Source organism: Dipodomys spectabilis, unplaced genomic scaffold (genome assembly GCF_019054845.1).
Source record: "Dipodomys spectabilis isolate Male_0828 unplaced genomic scaffold, ASM1905484v1 ptg000095l, whole genome shotgun sequence".
Classification (NCBI taxonomy): domain Eukaryota; kingdom Metazoa; phylum Chordata; class Mammalia; order Rodentia; family Heteromyidae; genus Dipodomys; species Dipodomys spectabilis.
In genome coordinates, this window is record NW_024870772.1 from 13,617,576 (window position 1) to 13,633,560 (window position 15,985).

Here is a 15,985-nt window from a genome sequence, read left to right on the forward strand (position 1 = left end):
TTTCACAATAAAAAATAAAAATAAAAAATGTCCAAATGTATAGTTTGCTCTAAAAGACTTCTGATATGTAATAAACCCTTGAAAGTCTGAAATTTAAGTGCTACTATAGTACAAATAACACATCTTTGTTTCAATTCACATTAACATTATTATAACCAATAATGAGATAGAATATTTTTAAATTAATGTGTTCTAAATTGAGATATATAAAGCATTGGCAATGGGGAAGGGGAAAATAGTTTGCAGTGCACTTTTCCTTCCTGTGTGAACATTTTCATCAGCTTCCGTGAGGGGGGTTACTTTTGCTATTGTATTCTAAGATGAATATTGAAATTTTAAACTTCACGTACACTGTAAGAATAGAATAACAAGATTTTGAGTTTACATTCAAAAAGAATGAGTAGCAGTATAGTGTTATTTGAAAACTGGTAAATGATCTTTAGGGGTGAAAATGGAACATATCAATAATATACTTAAAAATACAATAGTATAGCTGAGCACTGGTGGCTCAGGCCTGTAATCCTAGCTACTCAGGATGCTGAAATCTGAGGACTGCGGCTCAAAGCCAGCCTAGGCAGGAAAGTCTGTGAGACACTTATCTCCAACAAACCACTCAGAAAACCCGAAGTGGTGCCATGGTTCAAATGGTAGAGTGCTAGCCTGAGCTGAAGGGCTGAGGTCCAGAGTTCAAGACCCATGATTTAAAAACAAAGCAAAACATAACAAAACAATAGTATTTGAATAGATAGGTACTCATCCAAATTTAGCATTGAACATATTATAAAAATAATGTGAGAATATATATAATATAGACTATACATTAGGTTTGATATCAAAATTCTATGAGAAAGCCAATTGTACTGATTCTATATAACTAATTCACATAATTGTATGACACATGTTTGAGTGCAAACAAACAGATAAACAGATGTTGTCCTACTGAGAAATATCACCTTGGGTGACATGCTCACATGAGAAGTATTACTTGCTTGTTATTGGACCTTGCTTGTTAGGTGCACATTGGCAAACTGCCTAGAGATGAGGAAATGTGTAATTGAAAACTTGGAAATTAAAAGCAATTTTTTTAAATTAAAGTTGTGTCTGCCCAAATTTACATTTCAAAACTTTTAAACCGTGGCATTAATATCATTATTTTCTTATTTTGAGTAGGTGGATGGATAGAAGGAAGGAAGTTTCTGTTTTACTGAGGTATCATAGTGAAGTATGCTTGATATAAAAAGAGCCAGTTAATAAATATTCACAGAATGGAAAAGATGTGACTACAAATATATCCAAACACAGGGCTCTCAATACCGAGGCTGAATCAAGCTGTTAGATGTAACAAGAAGAAATATTAGGTCACTTGCTAACTAAGCTACTATTTGAATGCCAACCTTCTCCTATCTCACTACTTACTAACCTTTAGTCATAGGAGTAAAAAAGCTAAGCAATTAAATTGATATCCTTCTGAAGAACAAATAGAATTAGCATAGATGAATAGTTTCTTTCCCCATTCTGGGACATTTGCCTCTGTTCTATCTTTATTAGCGACACGTGTAGTGTATCTCAGTTATTGTCTTCTGTTTCTCCATTGGCTGTCCCTTCTGAAGGCAGCTGTCACACTGTATTTACCTCACTCTGCATTCTGTCAATGCTGTGAGCTAGCTGTAGGGTATCTGCTTAGGAACGACTAGAGGGTTCCCAATAGGGACCAGTGACAGCGGAAAGAATAAGCAAAACTACCCACAGAGGCACTGGCTTCCAACAATTTCGCGGAAGTGTGAAGATTTATAGTAGAAAATAAAGCACCTCACGCTGGGTCTGGCTTCAAGCTTCCCTTGAGAACCTTCCATCTAGGCAATCTCTTTTATCCTGCGAACGCAGTGTTCTATCTGTGGGAGTTTAAGTTTCATATTAACAAATTGGCTTAATTATTTTTAACCAAATCATTAACTACCTGCAGAGACTTTAGAAAGAGCTCCCAACAAGTTTGACTTGTTCTTTCAGGGGAAAATTACACAAAGCTGTTAAAATTCTGAATAGTTTTCTAGGAAGGGGCATGGATTCTTCTCCTAGGGAGAGCCTAGGCAGCCAGGTAGGCAATTCACAGGAAACCACAGCTTCTAGAGAAATAACTAAAAAGTAAGTGAGCTTGCCTGCAGCAACAGAGTTTGTTTATCATGAAAGACTGATTTCCATTAGGTTGTTTAAATTTCTAATCTGGTAGTCATCAAATAGAAGCATTGAGGTATGTTAATTGAGGTGTGTTCTGCCAAACTCCTCAGAGCATATAGATATGAATATTTTATTACGAAGAAGAATCCAGAGCAAAGAAAATCAATCTGGTGGGTTTCGTTTTGCCCACTGGGTATGGCAATATTCATTTAAAACTAATTGTGGTCAAGAATTAGTTTCTCTTCGTTAACTCGGATATATCTATGCAACACCACATTCACCATTCTAAATCTCAAAAGTTTGAGGAGTCACAAAATTATTGAATATTTTATACATGATGATTGACTAGAGAAGTTTCATAGCCTTAGAGAAATGTGCAAATATGTCTATTAGAAACTTATTATTTTACTGACATTGCAGGAAAAATCGGAGGTGTATCCATTTTGGGCTATCATGTTAAATATGACTTTGTTTTATTATGCTGAGTCCATTCAGATTTTCAGCCATAATTTTCTATTGCTACTTAGATGTAATTTGTATATGTATATTATACTGAGTCCATAGCCATATATAGCTCGATATTCTATTAATCCTCAGGATATAATAGTATGCTGTAAAAACATAATTCCATCCACTTAATCAGTATCCTAAAGGTAGTTAAAAGTACTTCCTAAGTGTTACAGAGGAACTTCTTGAGCATGTTGTTGCTGCTTTCTAAGAGATAGGTTCAGATAACCAACAATTCATCTTTTCAGCTTGAATAAACTGTAGCCAGCCTTCTGCCTAACTCCCAGCCATGCATCTCCCTTTTTCTTTCAGACTGAGTCTTTTCTCTCTCTTTACCAATCTTACATATCAGAAATCTCTTTGTCAGGGAACTGAGAGCCCTCCTCTTCAAAAGCGAACATCAACGCAGATAGCTCTCAGTTTCCTGGCAAGATAGGTCGCTAACTTTTGTAAGAGATAAGTGATAAGTAGCAATTAGCAAAACCATGTGGCTTATAAGTAGATGAGTCTGCCCTCAACATCCTCCAGTACTTTTCTGTTAGCTTTCACCAGCACTTAAAACCCCTCTTGCCTATTGTTTCAATGAAGTTTTAAGTTCAATTGCTCCTACTAATTGTAGTGATAGTCCTGAATAAAACCTTTGTTGCCAGTTTAACTCCATTTTCTGGACCTGGCAAATTTTCAGCATTAGAATTATGAATGATGCTGATGACTATAAGGATCACTTGACAATTGGAAAGAAAATTTCAGAGGAGTAGTTATACAATGTTTGATCATGATAATAAGAATATATAGAAATACTGTGGGGAGGGAAGGGATGGTAGGGGAAAAACAAAGGAGGAGGTAACAATGTGCCATAGGAAATGTGCTCATTACCTTACTCATGTAACTGTACAGTATTTTTACAATAAAAAACATAAAAAGACTTCTAGATTCTTTATGAAGAATTATTGAAGTTTCATCACTGAGATTATTAGATCTGTTAAAATATATATTCATGTTCACGTGCACATGTGTATGCATGTGTATGCATGTTTGTGTGTATGTGTGTGTGTATGTGGTCCCTCTCATTGCTTCATGAAATAAAGATCTTAAGCAATAAATAAAAAAATCAATGGAATTAATTTAAATCAACAATTGCACTGTTCTTAAGAAAACTTCATTATCAACAGTTTAGTATTTTATTTATTTATTTTTTTATTGTGAGAATACCATACAGAGGAGTTACAATTACATGGGCAAGATAACGAGTACATTTCTTATCAAGCATTGTTGCCTCCTCTTTGTTTCCCCTTCTCATCCCTTCCCATACTCCTCCCCTCCCCCCACCCGATTCTCCCCCAAACCCCCACCAAAGTTGTTAAGTTCGTTTTTTGATATAACGACTTGTACATCTCATTGTTGCAATGAGTCCACGTGTATCCCTAGTTAAAAGATTTGTTTTTTTCCCCTTCCCCTCCACAAATTATACCAATATCAAAAAGAGTAAAAGTATGGGTTATACTGTGGAGAAGGGACATACAAAGCAACATAGAAATCATCTTATAAATATGATAGAAATAATTACATGAAAGAAAAAAAAATTTGAATACTTATCTTGGGGTTCATTCCCCTAACATCAACTTATCTGACCTTTTCTGCTTGACTCAGACATATACTAGTTATTGCAAATAAGGAAAACCATGGGACCTATGTTTCTTTGGGCCTGGCTTACTTCACTTAATACAATTTTTTCCAAGTCTTTCCATTTCCTAACAAATGGAGCAATGCCATTCTTTCTGATGGAAGCATAGGATTCCACTGTGTATATATGCCACATTTTCTTGATCCATTCATCTACTGAGGGGCATCTGTGTTGGTTCCATATCTTAGCTATGGTAAATAATGCTGCAATAAACATAGTCGTGCTGGTAGTAGTTTAGTATTTTAATATTTAAATCTTTAGAAAGGAAACAATAAGTCTTGAATTTTTGCTGGAATATCATTTTCTCATTTCATGTTAAATATACACATAGCTACCCCCAAGACTTGACTGAAACATAATTGTCCATGAGTATTTTGTAGGCTGTCTATTTAATTTGTACCTTTTAAGACTAGATGTCTGGTTTGAATACTGCTGACCGTGTCTTTGACAGCACTCTGTTTTTTGAATTTTTTAGAATTAACATGGGTTTCTTTGGAGAAGTTCTTCATCCTTATATTCTTCTTACAATTGTTTCCTTTAGGGAATGGTTTGTGCTTTGCTGAGTTACTTTCTGATTCCCTTAGGGCTTGTTTGAAATTCTATTTAGCTTTATGTTTAAATATTTTTAGTGAATCGCATTATTCAGTGCTGTGGCCTGCAGTGTCATATGTATGCAGACGATACCCAGATATTCTTTCCAGTCCCTGAAGACCTATGAAGCGACTTGATGTTTTGCATAATTGTCTGTGTGATATTCAAGCATGGATGTGTTCAAATTTCCCTGAATTTAGTACAGATAAAATTGGATTGGTACTGATGGATTCACTGGCATAAATGTTGAAAGTGTAATCGAAGTTGGTAACCTTAAAGAAGATGATTTCTTTGGCTCTAAAAGAAAATTACACTTTGACCCTAGGATTAGTGCAAACTCGTGTGTGTGTGTGTGTGTGCGTGTGTGTAAATGTGTTATTAACTATAGTTTTCATTTCTGTACTTGCCATATGCTGATGTGCCACATCATGAATTCCCAATTTTAGAAGAGTTTCTATCACAATTTACAATCAGTGACCTCCACCTGCCACCTTTCAGTCTGATTTTAATAGGTTACAAATCCTTCTACATCCTTCCCTTCAGAACTGGAATCTATTCTTTTATGCATGAGGACTTTACATATACTGTTGATTTGTAAGGTTGAACTAAAAAGCTTATTTGTTTGATTTAGGCTTTTAAATATTTATTGTATCTTCATTTGTATTAAGTCCACATAGCCCCAAGATATAGACACATGAAGGACACTTCATAAATGTAATTGGGTTGATTGATAAGCTATGTGCCATGTTTGCAGAAAATACTATTTTACAATGAGAGGAACCATTAATGAATCCACAGTGAATCTGAGCTGTGAATAAATGTATATCTAACATATCTTCTCACCAGGGAGCCAAAAAGTGTACAACATTTTAGCTACTGACTTAAATAAATGAGCTAGAACAAAATTCCTATGGAATGGTCCCAATCAATTAGCTTAGTAAATTCCAGGTACGGCTTTAACTAACACAGATACCTTGAACTTTCTTCAAGTTCTTAAAAAAAATGTGGCTTCACATTCCTGTTTCAGGGCCTGTGGAAGCCGAAGTAGTTAAGACTACACTAAATAGAAAAAAAAATGGATTTAATTGATACAGAAACACAACTGCCAGATACAGTTAGGGATGTCTGAATTTGGTCAAGACTTTCTGGTAAGAGTGGAGAATGTGATACCAGAAGTGGAGCAGGCTCACACACAGTTTGCAGAGCACTTTAGGAATCCCTTCTGTGTTCTGTGGAAATCATTAACACACCAAAGAATGTCTTTACACTTGTGCTGTCTCACAAGAAGAACCAGTGACCTTCCCTGTTATCAATTTACCTAAGTTAAAAAGACCTCCCGTCAAGAGTACAAAAATGATTACCATTATATCAAGTAAGATTAAACTTTTTCATCAGCAATACAAAGATTACTTGACCTGAACACTGTAGCAACTTAGGTTGTGCTCTTCATTTCCTTTGACTTGAACTGTCACAGAAAAAGCTATTACATATTGTTTCTAACTAAGAACAGTGGGGGAACATGTTCACATAATCCTGTATCCCTGTATCCCTGTGGAAGAAACCTGATGAGAGTTTTCTAGATGTTGCATTTTCCATTGTTACATATCCTACCTGATATTCCTGGTATTGCACTGCAAGAAATAAAAGGAGAGTGTTTTTTGAAAAAATTATTCATTATGTTCTTCTTCCTCTAACCTTTTAAAATATTATTCTATGTCCCAATAGAGTCACTCATATATATTTTTTTCTTACTGTTTTCTATGATTTTTATTATGGTTTATGCTGTGATATAAAGTCATCTGAGGAATTAATATGGTTTAACACAGCAATAAAACCATGTGAGACAAATGTTCAGACTTGTTTATTTTCCATAGCATTCCATATTAAGGCAGAGAGTATTGCTAAGTCTTTTTTTTTCAATTGTGAAGATAACATACAGAGGAGTTACAATTACCTGGGCAAGGTAATGAGTGCATTTCTTATCAAGCATTGTTGCCTCCTCCTTTGTTTCCCCTTACCATTCCTTCCCATCTCCCCCTCTCACCCCCAAACCCTCCTCCGCCAGTGCCAAAGTTGTAAAGTTAATTTTTTTATTTAATTTTAATTTTTATTTTTTGTGAACATACTGTACAGAAGGGTTACAATTACATGGGCAAGATAATGAGTACATTTCTTATCAAGCATTGCAGCCTCCTCCTTTGTTTACCCTTCACATCCCTTCCCAGTCTTCCCCCGCCCTTCCCCCCACTCAATCCCCCCACCAAAGTTGTAAAGTTCGTTTTTGACATGACAACTTGTACTTCTCCTAGTTGCATCGGGTCCACCTGTATCCTTAAACGACTTGTTTTTCCCCATCTCCTCCACAAATTATACCTATTCAAATATAGTGAAAGCAGGGGTTATACTGTGGGGGTGGGACATACAAAGCTACAAAGAAATAATCTTATAAATGAGTTAGAAACAAATGCATGAAAGAAAAAAACATTTAAATACTTATCTGAGGGTTCATTTTCCTAACATCACATTATCTGACCTTTCCTGCTTGACTCATACATATACTAGATAATGCAAATAAGGGAAACCATGGGACCTTTGTTTCTTTGGGCTTGGCTTACTTCACTTAATATAATTTTTTCCAAGCCTTTCCATTTCCTAACAAATGGGGAAATGTCATTCTTTCTGATGGAGGCATAGATTTCCATTGTGTATATATACTACATTTTCTTGATCCATTCATCTACTGAGGGGCATCTGGGTTGGTTCCATATCTTAGCTATGGTAAATAATGTTGCAATAAACATAGTTGTAAAGTTAATTTTTGATATAACGTCTTGTACATCTCATTTTTGCAATGGGTCCACCTGTATCCCTATTTAAACAATTTGTTTTTTCCCTTCCTCTCCACAAATTTTACCAACATCAAATACAGTGAAAACAGGGGTTATAACGTGGGGGAGGGACATACAAAACAACAAAGAAATACCTTAAATATGTTAGACACAGTAGCAAGAAAGAAAAGAAAAACATTTGAGTCCTTAACTTGAGGTTCATTTCACTTAACATCAACTTATCCGACCATTTTTGCTTGTCTCAGAAAGGAAATGAAGTTGTTGAGACATGGAAATTGAATTAAATTATTGGATACTCAGTTGGTGTCTACTGGAGAACTGGCTGCCAGGAGGGAGAAACCCTCACATATTTTGGTGATCAGAATCAGAGTGCATTGGACACCAAATGTGGAGGAGAAGAAAAAGTAGTTTCATGTCCAGTTAATCAATATATGTACTGAGGTAACAGGGAATATAAACTTAGGGGATTCCAAATGCATAACATGTCAATACAAACCATCTTTAAGTTTCAGTGATTTGAGCCTATTTTTCCTCAGTCTGACAAGCCCATTTTGTAAGTAACACACTTTTGACATTCTAATTCCTTTCATAATAGTTTTGGGTAGACCTTGAATTTAAAAGAATTTAACAAGTTAGGCTATAAAACAAGAAACTGTGTTGTCTTTACTTATGCTGTTAGATACAGTTAGTCTTAGATCCCATTCTTGGTGTGTTACAGATAGAAAAGTCTGTGAAACTCTTATCTTCAATTAACCACAGATGCAAAGAACGCAGAAATGGAGTTATGGATCATAGAGCACTAGCCTTAGCACAGGGGACATCACTCCGGCAAAGAGTGCAAGACCCAGAAACAACAGCAAAGAGAGAGGAGAGGAGGAAGGAAGGCAGGGAAAGAGAAATACATAGAGACACAGAGAGAAATAGGAAACCAGTATTATAAGAAAAAGCTATTAAAATACAACATAATAATATTCTATTACTTTCACAACCAGATAATATTTCTAAAAACAGATGGCAAAACAAAAGAACATGTATATAATTCAAGAAACAAAAAATGTATGAACAATGAAAAAGAAAAATGCATGATATCTTTAACCATGATCAGAAAGAGAATTAGTAGGAGGAAAGTAGTCACATACAGTTGTCTGTGGGTAAATCACTTATCAGATTATACCAAAAAGCAAAATTAGAGAGAGAGTTACAAAGATACAAATGCATTCATTGGTAGACTAGATGTGTATAAAATCAAGATAAAGAAATTTGATGAAGTTTCAAAGATTTGGCACAGTACTATTAACTGATGAATGAGGCCTGAAGCTTGCTATGAAATTGTTAAGTATTTTGGAAATGAAAACCTACAAATGGACGTAGCAACCTAAGGCTTCCGCCTTACTTCTCATCTTCAAATGTGTTTGTTGGGTGGTCTCTAAGAACAGGCATATGGAAATCTGAGACTTCAGAAAATAAAACATAGGAAGGAAGGAAGGAAAGAGAAAGGAAGAAAGAAGGATGGAAGGAAGAAAGGAAGAAAAGAAGGGGTCTGGGAAGGTGGCCCAGTGGTAGAGCACTTCCCTTGCATGCATGAGCCCCTGGGTTCGATTCCTCAGCACCACATAAGCAGAAAAAGCCAAAAGTGGCACTGTGGCTGAAGTGGTAGCACACTAGCCTTGAGCTGAAGAGCTGAGGGATAGCACTCAGGCCCAGAGTTCAGGCCCCACTACCGCCCCCCCCCCCAAAAAAGAAAGAAAGTAGGAAGGAGGAAAATTTGTTTTGTATTTCAGCCACTTTTAAGGAACCTCAAAGGGCATTTTATGGTGAGGCACTATGTCAAAAAAATTTCTGTCAAAGTTAGATGATGGAATAATTTACTATGACCAAATTAAAGGATGCTGTAATATTACATAAATGCACATAGAGGAAAATCAATTTCACTGCACCCTTTATATGGAATTTAGAATTAGCAGATATCCCAACCTGCTGTCATACAGCTGATTCATTAAGGGACTATGGTATTTAAAGTTGTTAATTCAGAAAATTGCCATTTGAGAGTGAATTATTACCTTATAATCAAATGAAGATTTTATACATGGACAAAAAAATTCTTGGTAAAACCAATACATCCAGGCCTTGCATTAGTATTTTTTTTCCTTATTGTGATTAAAAATGAAGATGGGAAGGGGAAACAAAGGAGGAGGCAACAATGCTTGATAAGAAATGTACTCATTACCTTGTCCATGTAATTGTAACCCCTCTGTACTGTATTTTCACAATAAAAAATTTAAAATATGAAGAAACCCTGTCATATACTTTTGCTTCTCAGAATCAATTAACTAAGGAAGACAGAACACAAATAAATCAAAATGAGAATTCCCAGTTATGAAATACTTAAACATATTTTTTTTCATTTTGGAATTGGGAAAGAACAAATGAAAAGAACACATTCAACCATAAGTTAGTGTAGATTCTTGACACACAGCACTATTTGCATTTTTTTCCTTATGCAGTCAGGCAGTTTGTGCATATTTAATGTCTGACTTCCATTTCCATGCCTGTGAACAAACAGGCAGTACCAGTTACACATGGGAACAGGATGTCTTATGCATAGAAAACATGTACCAAAAGAGGAAAGTTTTGATGAAAACTTAGAAAACAAGTATCTCATTGGAATACAATTTGTGAATTTTTTAGCAGTTTTATGAAAAACTGAAAACTATTTGCAAAGAATAAATGAGCAATTTCACACAACTCTAGTTTGCTTCCTCTTGTTTCCTGTTTTGCTTTGTTATGCATGGGAGAGAATCTTATGCAGAAATGTCTTATATTACTGACCCAGCTCTTTCTGAAAGTGGTTTTGTCATCTTTCAAGTCCTTAAAGAATAAGATGAAAGGAGAAATAGGTAAGAGTTTGCGTTGAGGAAAATGAAAGTTGAAAGGCACAAAATACAGCGAACATAGGGGCTGATTATTTTGATAGATGTTCAATATCTAATGAACATTCCAAAATATTACCTCAATATAAAGAAATAGTCTGCTTGAGTGGAAAAGCAGAGTGATTAGAAAATAATTTTAGAGGAAATAGAAAAGATTTAGAATTCCTAAAACATACAAAGGAGTTTCAGTTCACAGCCTGTAGAATTCAAACCTGAATTGGTAAAGTTAGTATTTGATATAATGTTAACCTAATATTGAAAAATGGAAATACAAAGTGGTTGAACAAGTTTACACTACCACGAACAATGTAGTAAGGTTCCCTTCTGTCCACATCCCCTCCAGCATCTGTTGTTATTAGAGTTCTTGATTCTAGCCATTCTAACTGGGGTGAGGTATTATCTCAATGTTGTTTTGATTTGCATTTCTTTTATGGCTAGAAAGGTTGAGCATTTCTTTATGTTTCTATTGGCCATCCTTCTTTCCTCTTCAGAGAAGTTTCTCTTTAAGTCTTTAGTCCACTTATTTATTGGGCAGTTGTTTCTTTGAGGATTTGTTGTTGGGGGATTTAATTTTTTGAGTTCCAGGTATATTTTAGATATAAGATCCTAGCCTTGTCCTTTGTATGGCTAGTGAAGATCTTCTCCCAATCCATGGGTATGGAGATTCCTCAAAAGGCTCCACATAATGCTCCCCTATGATCCAGCATTCCCACTTTTGGGCATTTACCAAAATGAAACAAGACCATAGTAAAGCTACCAGCATAACTATGTTTATTGCAGCATTATTTACCATAGCTAAGATATGGAACCGACCCAGATGCCCCTCAGTAGATGAATGGGTCAAGAAAATGTGGTATATATACACAAGGGAATTCTATGTCTCCATCAGAAGGAATGACATTGCCCCATTTGTTAGGAAATGGAAAGATTTGGAAAAAATTATATTAAGTGAAGTAAGCCAGACCCAAAGAAACATAGGTCCCATGGTTTCCCTTATTTGCAATAACTAGCAGATGTCTGAGTCAAGCAGAAAAGGTCAGATAAGTTGATGTTAGGGTAGTGAACCCCAAGATAAGTATTCAAATGTGTTTTTTCTTTCATATAATTGTTTCTAACATATTTATAAGATGATTTCTATGTTGCTTTGTATGTCCCTCCCTCCCCCACGGTATAGCCCCTGTTTTCTATTTGTGTAATTTGTGGAGGGGAAGGGCAAAAACAAATCGTTTAACTAGGGATACACGTGGATCCATTACAACAATGAGATGTACAAGTCGTTATGTCGAAAAACGAACTTTACACCTTTGGTGGGGGCGTGAGGATCGGGTGGGGGGAGGTGGAGGGAGTATGGGAAGGGATGGGAAGGGTAACCAAAGAGGAGGCAACAATGCTTGATAAGAAATGTAGTCGTTATCTTGCCCATGTAATTGTAACTCCTCTGTACGGCATTCCTACTATATATATATATGCAATATCAATAAATTACCAATAACAAATATAGTAAATATGAGATTCTTTTGCAGTGAACATTGTCCTTAGAGTATATCTCATGGGAAATTATGTCGGCATAGTAGATTCAAAATTTGTTTATTATTTTTTGTTTGTTTGTTTTTTGGGTCCAGTCATGGGGCCTGAACTCTGGACCTAGGCACTGTCCCTCAGCTCTTCAGCTTAAGGCTAGCGCTCTACTACTTGGGCCACAGCGCCACTTCTGGCTTTTTTTCTTTTTGCTTATGTGGTGCTGAGGAATCGAACCCAGGGCCTCTGGCATGCAAGGCATGCGCTCTACCACTAAGCCACCTTCCTAGCCCCTGTTTATTATTTTTTTTAATAATTAATTCTTAGGGGAAACAAAGGAGAAGGCAACAATGCTTGATAAGAAATGTACTCGTTACCTTGCCCATGTAATTGTAACCCCTCTGTATGATATTTTCACAATAAAAAAATTTTAAAAAGAGAAAAATGGAAATACATTATATTCTAATGAAATTGCAGCTTATGTTCCAAATTCTAAGCACAATAAGCCTGACAGAATTTTTCTTCCTCAAAGAACTGTTTTTAAAGTCAACCTTACTTTTTCCCCCTAGGAAGTAAAAACAGTCATTTCCAGAAACCTTAGAAGTTAACTTTGTTTCTTCTCTCAATTTTGAAGATGCTATACTTTTTTAAAGAGGAATTACTGTAGGTAAGTCACATATTAAGTTATGACAAAGAAAATGACAAATGAAGAATTTTTTTTACCTTTGTATCTCTTATATTGTTTCTAAATAATTATTTAGGGTATGATAGGGTATTAGTACTGAGTCTGTATTAAAATGGACACATGTCAAGTGTGTCCTAAAATAGTTGGACAATCAGATTGTGTTTTTATAAATGAAAAATTTCTACTTTATAAATGAAAATCTCTACTTTAGGAAAGGGAATATGAAACAGTTGGATATGATTTAATTGAAAGTTGTTTATAACCTCTTTATCAACTCAAATTCAGGGAAAGAAAATAATAAAACTTAAAATTTTTATTGCCATAGGGTAACAGACTAATATGGTAATATACACATAACCACACTATTCACAAAACTTTCTTTTTTGGGATTTGATGCATTGTATTTTATTTTTTATTTTATTTTATTGCAAGGATGCTGTACAGAGGGATTACAGTTACATGAATAAGGCAAGGAGGACATTTCTTGCTGAGCATTGTTTTCCCTTCCTTTGTTGTTCTCCCACTATCCCTTCCCTCCCCCACCCCTCTCATTCCCCCCCCACCCTTACCCGAAGTTGTAAAGTTCATTTCCAATATACTGTCTGTGGGTATCATTGTTGCAATGGATCATCCCGTGTGCTTGTTTCAGCATTTTGTTATTTCCCCTTCCCCTCCTCAAATTAGACAAATGTATATACAAGTTGCAGAGTACCAAAATCAAGTACAGTGATAACAGGGGATATAAAACTTTCTTAAGTGTCTGGTAGGTCCTATGGAAAATAAGGTTTACTAGAATAATTAATACCTGTGTGGGCATATTAATTTTTTACGATGATGTTAATACCATTTTCACATTTAATGTCACATGAGTAAGAACTGCAACTCACTATTTGTTCTCTACTGTAGGATCTTTCAAAGGTTGTAAATTGGTGATTGCCACGATAGTGCTTTAATATCTGATTAGCTCATTCCCAATTTAATCCCAGAGCAGTGATAGACACTGATTTTTCTCAGGACATACAGCGGACAATGGCAGGTAAGGACACTAAATCCAAGCTGAGTGAAACAGCTATTTTAAAATGTTCTTTAGCTGGGTGCCAGTTAATTCATGGTTGAAATTTAGCTGAGATCTGAGGATTGAGGTTCAAAGATAGCTTGTGTACCAAAGTCCATGAGGTACTTAACCACCAAAGAGCTGGAAGTGGAGCACTGGCTCAAATGATAGAGTGTTAATCTTCAGCAAAAAGCTGAGAGACAGAGCTCGGGACCTGAGTTCTAGACACATAATTGGCACACACACACACACACACACACACACACACACACACACACACACACGCACTCTCCTCCCCCTCCCTTGCTTTGCTGCTTCTGATACATTTATTGACATTGCAATTTATTGAGGTTCTATTAATGGAAAGAAGGATGTGAGTACTTTTGCCCAGGCTTTTTTTTCTTCTTTTTATTATTATCTAACTATTTCTACAAAGGAGTTGCCCTTTAACAAAGTGTATGAATACAATATATCTTGATCAATGTCTTGACTAAGTTTTTGACATGTTTAATCATATTTTCTAAGACAAATCATGTCATATCTGTAAACTAGGGTGTAATGATAAAAATACTGGACTGGAACTTCATCTGTGTTTTTTTTTTTTTTTTTTTTTTGCCAGTCATGGTGCTTGAACTCAGGGCCAGGGCACTGTCCCTGAGTTTCTTTTGCTCAAAGCTAGCATTGTACCTACTTGAGCTACAGCACCCCTTACAGCTTTTTCTGTTTATGTGCTACTGAGGAATTGAACCTAGGGCTTTATGCATGCAAGACAAGCACTCTACCACTTTGCCATATGCTCAGCCCCTCAACTGTGTTTTTATTACATTATATCCTTTGGATGGTTTTAATTGATTAGGAAACTTTGGTGGTAAGAATATAACATCTAGGTATGGGTACAAAAATGTACTGAATGCAATGGATAGATTACAGGGCTCTTTGTAAAACCTTAATAATGTAATGACCCTTGCAACCCTATATCAAAGTCTTAGATTTTTATACACACACAAAAAGTGTCTCTATCTCCCTAGATTACAAAATTTATAAGACACATGATAAAAGGGCCCATATTTTAAAGCTGTGCTAGCTGTCAAGAACCTCTTTAGATCACTATTTTATTCTTTAGCAAAAATCAATAGAAGTCACTTATTGTGCTTTTTTGTGGACAGAAATAGGATGGAGATCATCGATGGGTATAATTAAAAAATCCCAAACTGTGTGTATAAATTGAGAATCACTGAGACAATGGAGGTAACTGCTTGCAAAATTTACATCGATTCATTTGAGGAGGAGAGTGGAAGCATTAGTTACTTTACCAAATGGTTGTTTCTCGACTGGTATTTCAATAGCACTCTTTCATGCATGGAAATTTTCACAGGATTTTAAAACGCTTCAGTATCTGAGCAACTTGTATATAAAGCATTTTTTTTAATGTGTGGATGCTTCTGAAAATTGAGATTGTAATAAAATATGCTGAGCAATAGTAGTTGATGTTTCTGAGAGGCCAGAAAAGACACAATCCTTTAAGATGCCATAACTAGTAATCATTAAGAGGAAGAATTAATCATTATAGAATATATGGTATTTAACATTCAAAAAATAATATTTTTATTTTCTTCACCTAAAATAGATTCTATACGCTTATGAAGTATATGGTTCAAAGAACATATAACTTATTAATTGAAATTAGTATTACACATGACTATAGTGGGCAATGAAACACATTAATTTGATACATAGTATAAGCATACAATATATAGTACATATAAAATATATATAATACATTTATATAATATGATGCAATATTATATGATTAATTTTTATAAACACCAGCTATTTGTCAGACATAATGCTAACACTATAAATTTTAAGCTTATAGATCTTACATGTGAAGTCAGTGTTATCCCAATTCTACAAACTCCGCAAAAATCCCGACATCTTATTTTCCATGTTTATTAAAAGTCTGCTTTACCTACATTTTACTTCAGTTAGTTT

The 15,985-nt window shown here is 35.3% G+C and overlaps 1 long non-coding RNA gene across 1 annotated transcript in view; it reads left to right on the plus strand.

Moving 5' to 3' along the window:
• The first annotated feature begins 2,023 nt into the window (after positions 1-2,023).
• LOC122112861 overlaps positions 2,024-15,985 on the plus strand; it is a 69,330-nt gene continuing 55,368 nt past the window's right edge. The window contains exons 1-2 of the long non-coding RNA XR_006148284.1: positions 2,024-2,142; positions 12,824-12,921. This is a non-coding gene — a long non-coding RNA (uncharacterized LOC122112861). The remainder of the gene's footprint in view (positions 2,143-12,823; positions 12,922-15,985) is intronic.